Source organism: Heptranchias perlo, chromosome X (assembly GCF_035084215.1).
Source record: "Heptranchias perlo isolate sHepPer1 chromosome X, sHepPer1.hap1, whole genome shotgun sequence".
Classification (NCBI taxonomy): Eukaryota; Metazoa; Chordata; class Chondrichthyes; order Hexanchiformes; family Hexanchidae; genus Heptranchias; species Heptranchias perlo.
The window spans coordinates 5,200,417-5,206,762 of NC_090370.1; the positions used below are offsets into that span (position 1 = coordinate 5,200,417).

The following is a 6,346-nucleotide window of genomic DNA, read 5'->3' on the forward strand; positions in this document are numbered from 1 at the left end:
AACTAGACACTAAAAGTTTTATTTCCCCTTGTGTTTGTATATTCTCAGGTCCTAGGCTTCTTGCAACACACACTTTCTAGTATGGATATAGTTGGCTGCCTTCGATTTGGAATAGACTAATACCCTCCTATTTCTCATAGTGCACTGATACTGCTTATGATAAGAGGTATAATACACTGTTTTATAAGAACAGTATTATTCTGTGTAATAAACAATGAATTATTCTGCTCCTGAATTGCAGCTGTTTCCCTTGAAGGGTGCACAATCAAATTGCTGCAAATGGGGACATCCTTAGATTAATTATAGGCAAATTCCTCTTGGGTACATTCTAAGGTCAGAGTTTGTTGTTTCTGTAGAGAAACAAGTGCTGGAAATTCCTGGCTTTTCCCCAAGGTCAGAAGAAGCAGCAAGAAATCACTGGCTTTTTTTTGTTCTTCCTGGTGGCCTCACTGAAGTGTAATGTCAAAGAGAAGCTGGGTGTTCTGTAATTGGTTTTGACTTAGCAGAATGTGGCACACTAATGCAGAGCTTCAGGATTTTTAGTCTTGATTATAAAATTCTCATCCTTGTGTTCAAATCGCTCCATAGCCTCGCCCCTCCCTAACTCTGTAGCCTCCTCCAATTCTGGGCTCTTGTGCATTCCCCACTTCCTTTGCCCCACCATTGGCAGCTGTGCCTTCAGCTGCTTAGGCCCTACGCTCTGGAATTCCCTCCCCGAACCTCTCTCCACCTTCCTAAAACTTACCCCTTTGACCTTGCATTTGGTCACCTGTCCTAATGTCCCCTTCTTTGGTTCAGTGTCAATTTTTGTTTGATTTATGCTCCTGTGAAGTGCCTTGGGACGTTTTACTGCGTTAAAGGTGCTATATAAATGCAAGTTGGTGGTGTTGTCTTGCAGCGTCTTGAATGTGAGGTGTGAGAATCTTGGGCGAATTCAAAATTCCTCTGAAATGTGTAAAAAAAAAGTAACTTTTAAAAAAAACACTGCTGCAGGATGAACCATGAAGAGGGAGCTACATCAAATGATCTGCTGGAACTTGACTTGCTGACCCCTGTAACCTTTGTGGGCTGGAATATAAGCATTCTATATGTAATGGTTGGGATGAGCTAAATGCAAAAATTATTAGGCCTGCTCATTAACCTGTATTGTACATTGGAGGAGTGGAGAAGAGAGTTGAGTTTGATTGAAACTAGTGAAACTAGACTAATATGGGCCTACTCATCAAGACATACATTAAAGTTGTTAATTAGGCTCATGAATAGGGTCTTCTATTCTTCTAATAAGCAATTCCATGTGTAAGAATAGGATCAAAGCCATGGTTGGATTTTCGATGATTCATTTTACTAACCTTAATTTATGAGGCACATTAAATGACCCAAATAAAAATTGACGTCTGCAACTTCAGAATTTGGCACAGATTTGCTCAACGAGCAGGTTTTGTGAGCCTCTGTTTACATTTGAGTCATTTCTGAGTCAACTAATTCATAACCTGATCCAACTGGTCTCCTTGACTCTTCATTGCAGGTAAACCTGGAGAATGATTTGGAAACGTGAAACATGACCGTGAATATGGAGCCTACCATCAGGTTTGCATTGTTGATGTTTTGGAGCAGTTTGCCAATTTCAGAATACCTGAGGTATTCTGTTGCCAGTGTCCCAATATCGTCTGACACTCTGCTCTGCTAATCACAATTAAAGTTCCCTCAGTTTTCAACCAAGTTGCCAAGAAGTTTGGATTAGTCAGTGACCTGTCCACGCAGCTTGAATGTTACATTTGATTTTTGGCTTTTGTTATTTTTAGTAGGTTTTTCCCCCCCATCTTTTTAGGCACTGTTCCCTGGCTCAAAGAATAAGTCCATTTTAAATTCACACTATATTGGCCCATCTAACATTTCATTGGAAAAAGATATAAAGAAAGAGTTTACATTTATATTGCACCTTGTCGTGTCCCTGAGATGTTCCAAAGCACTTCACAAGCAATTACTTTTGAAATCCAGTCAGTTATGCAGGCAGCCAATTTGCACGCAGCAAGATCCCACAAACAAGACGATGGTCCAGTTAGTCTGTTTTTGTTGATGTCGGTTGAGAGAGAAATGTTTGGCCAGGACACTGAGAAAACTTACAGCCCTTTTAATAGTACCGTGGGATCTTTTATATGTTGGTTTAATGTCGCATCTGATAGACAGCTGCACAGAACTGTCAGCCTAGATTATGTACTTAAGTCCTGGAGTGATGCTTGAACCCACAACCTCCCTGACTTAGAGCTAAAGGCCTACCAACTAAGCCAAGTTGACGCACTGAGCCAATACAATAGACATTTTATGATGTGAAACGGGATGGAGGTCTGCTTTCATCACACAGGCTATGTCGCTTGCACTGTTTCTCCTTAAGACTTTTGAAACACGCCCCCAGTTTCTCCAGCTAACCTTAAACGTAAGGGATGAAAAGTCCTATTTCAGCCCTGATAAAGAAATGCTCAGACAAGTGATTGGAAAATCCTCTGTTCTCTCATAAAACTAGATTTGAAATTCATATAGATCTGACACTTTAGGGCTGTCACAGAAAAGGTCAATTCTTAAATAAAGGACAACAATGATGATCAAATCTTTTATTTTTTTCTCCCATTTTTAAAAATTAAACTCCAACTTCATTCCCTCATATTATATCATTCCCAAGAGTAGATTGCCAGGTTACCTGCTCACAGGATTCTACTTGTGCTGTCCTTGTTTTGGCCACCATGACGTGCATGAGGATGTCCCTGGGTGACTTGCCCTCCAATTTTCCCTGGCTGCCAGTGAAAAAGCAACAGGCCTCCATTTAGCACTTTCTCTTAATGGCACGATGAAGGCCAGTAATTAGATGTGAACCAAATCCCACAGTTCCATTTCTTAGCATATTTGAGCAATGGCATATTTCATAAGTAGTGAAATAATACAAAATCTGATTCTGTAGAATAAACTATTCACATGCAATTTTATTGCAACTTTGACAATTTACAGGTTGAAGGTTCTCGTATGGGACAAAATATTAAATACATATATAATCTAGAAATAGATACATAAAATTGATACTTTTGGAAAACAAAAATAAAGCACCAGGAAGATTGGTAGGGGAAGAAAGAGAAATGGATATATGCAAAAGGCAGTAAAATGAAAATAAAAAGACTATTTTACTTCATAAAACACAATTATTTGTAATATTTGACTCAGCCATGCATACTTGCCTTCTATTATAATGGGGAGGGATTCCTGAACAGTAGGTTATTTAATTTATGACCAGAATCTGTTATTTCCAGGAAAAAAATCATTGGTGTGTACAGTCGGCATAACCCGTAAAAGGCCCAAGTGTGTTCCACCATGAAGATTGCACAGAAACAGCGAGGGGTGAGTTTGCAGCTACACAGAGTGCATGTATTTTTTTAATTTACTACCCTCCTCCGCTAAAGGTGGGAACTCTTTCTGGGTTCACAGCCCTGCAGTCCATCACCTAACTGACCATACTTAATATGAAGCCTAGATTTTCCAGTCGGCATTACTTTAACGGATCAGAAAATCCAGGCTTGAGTCACAACAAGTTATTGGATCACGGAGAATACTACTGTCAAGCCCAATCTTGTCATAATCCAGTGTCAACACGTGCACTTTCCAGCAAAGGTTATTGGATGGTGAACTGGAGTGGTCTCAGTACCATCGTGACTGTTACATTTGCTTACCATTTGAGGAACTCTAAGCTTAAGGGATATTCAAGTGTTGAGGCAGAGGAGGGTTTGAATTGTAGTGCTCAAGTTAAGGAATCCTTGATCACTTCAGAGAAAATAGTCTTAAACAGATCCTCCATGTATGATACTGATATTTGATATTTATGTTTGTGAGCTGATTCAGAGGCAAGGTCAGTGAGGAGGTAACAAAACCTCACTGTCTTTAGTTATTTGGTTGCACAAATCTCAAACCCTAGTTAAAGTTACTGAAATTTTAAATTTGTTATACTGGATGGAGTAGAAGAAAAGTACCCAACATGTGTAACAGCATATAATTAGAACATGTATACCTATAGTGACTAATTATCTGTAAACATCAGATGGTCTCAATTTTATAATTGTGTTGGGGGTGTAGAATTTCCACGGAGTTCGATCGATCCCCTGCTGTAACTTCCATGTACTCCTAATCTTCGTTTGGTATAGTGGTCACATACCAGTAAAAGAATCAAATTTACAGTCATTGCTAAAACTGGTAGTTACCTCTCTTACCTTAACAAACAAGTTATGCATCTACCCCTATGTCACACATTTTGTGACTGAAGGTGGCAGGAAGTAGGAATATACAGCCAAAGAAAGGGAGGGGAGGTCACATTGTGCCTTCTCAGATAATCACGCAGGACTCTCAACATGGTTTTGCATTCCATGTTGATCTGTCAATTAATAATCACCAATGACTTCTGTATCTAATACCTTCCTCAGAGTATGCTAATTAGTTTTTTATTTGCAGGGTCTATAATGTGCTCGGCAACTATTTACTTATTGACTCTTCGAATACAGAAGATCATTTGCCCCTTTCAAATGCATTCGGATATACAGCGAGGATGCCATAAAGTTCTTACACCAATACCATAAGAAAGAAAGAACTTGCATTTATATAGTACCTTTCATATCCTCAGGATATCACAACCAATCAATTACTTTTAAAGTGTAGTCACAGATTTGTAGGTAAATGCAGCAGCCAATTTGCGCACAGCAAGGTCCCACAAAAACACCAATTGAGATCAGTGAATCGGTTTGTTGATAAAATAGTGTTATGGGATCATTTACATTAACCTGAACAGGTAAATGGGGCCTCAGGTTAACATCTCATCTGAAAGACAGTACCTCCAACAATGCTGCACTAAAGTGTCAGTCTTGATTTTGTGCTCTACTCCTAGAAAGGAGACAGACTTGCATTTATATAGCACCTTTCATGGCATCCCAAAGCACTTTATAATGAAGGAGATTTTTGAAATGTAGTCACTGTTATAATGATCAGATAATCTGTGTTTTTTTTAAAGCAATGTTGGTTGAGGGATAAATGTTGGCTAGGACACCAGGGAGAATTCCCCTGCTCTTCTTTGAAATAGTGCCATGGGATCTTTTATATCCACCTGAGAGGGCAGGCAGGTCCTCAGTTTAACAGCTCATGTGAAAGCCAGCATCTCTGACAGTGCAGCATTCTCTCCGAACTGTGCTGCAGTATCACCTGAATTTTGTGCTTTAGTTCCTGTAGTGGGATTTGAACCCACAACCTTCTGACTTAGAGGTGAGACTGCTACCCACTGAGCCACAGCTAACTTAGCTAGAGGGTGGCTTGAACACAACCTCTGACTCAGAGGCAAGAATTCTACCAATCAAGCCAAGCTCACATTTATTTCACCATATGCCCTGAACTTACTCATGTTTAGTGTTTTGGTGCAGAAATGTCATTATATACCTTAAAAAATTGTTACCTCTGGAATAGTTTAATTCTCTGAAGCCCCAACACAAGGAAGACAGTTTAATCAATAGTGTTTACTAATTGAAGATGATTGGATAGTCATAAAAAGTGAGTGGATTTTAAGGGAAATTTGATAAAGTTACAGTTTTTTAATTGCAGAACGGAGAAGACTAATGACAAGTGCACTTTGTGATTTTTCTGACTGATTTTAGTTTTCTTTTAGCAATGGAAAATGTATTGGAATATCACAAGGAGTTGGTAGCTTTAAAGTTATATCTGAGCAGTTACACACATGAAACAGTAGTTGATGGTTTAATAGGGAATGGAGAAAGTTGGCAGTAATACTGTGTGCCCATACTTCCCAGTTAATGCAGCATGTCCTTCCACCTTGGAGAATGAAGTCAAATCCAGACCAAATGTATAGAATAAAGGCTTTCTAGTAATGTTAAGAATCAGGCAGGAAAAGAGTTTCTCTTGAATTACAGCCAGGTAATCAGTGTTTTTTATCGGTCAAGTTGGACCAATTGTATAATGGCTTCTTAGATTGTAAATGATCAGAGTACGAGAAGTGAAATGACTAGTGATGTACAATATAGTAGTGAAACAGTCAGGTTAGCAGATGAGGCACAGGAGGCCAATTACTGCAATGGCAGCTGACTAGAATTACATAATACAGTCAGTTTGCCTGATGTAACTTCCAGTTTCTTTCTCTATCCCCTTTTCATCTGGATGGGAAGATTATATAGTTACCTGACACTAGCAAGATTCAAGCAATGGCAGGCAAGGTCAAGGTGACAGGCAGCCTTGTAGCTTAAAGTCATAGTTATTTGATTGTTCTTGCAGTGTTAGGATTCAACAAACTTCATCTTCCTTCTCCCTCCCTTTC

The 6,346-nt window shown here is 39.2% G+C and overlaps 1 protein-coding gene across 9 annotated transcripts in view; it reads left to right on the top strand.

Annotated features, from left to right (window-relative positions):
- cdk2 (cyclin dependent kinase 2) overlaps positions 1–6,346 on the top strand; it is a 71,203-nt gene that overhangs the window by 703 nt on the left and 64,154 nt on the right. For 5 of the 9 annotated variants that reach the window (XM_067976569.1, XM_067976572.1, XM_067976567.1 and 2 more), the window contains exons 2-3: positions 1,526–1,587; positions 3,297–3,384. The gene's annotated coding sequence lies outside the window, so the exon portion shown is untranslated. Of the gene's footprint in view, positions 1–48; positions 167–1,525; positions 1,588–3,296; positions 3,385–6,346 lie in introns of all 9 variants that reach the window. The other 4 variants (XM_067976571.1, XM_067976570.1, XM_067976574.1 and 1 more) reach the window with 2 other exon arrangements.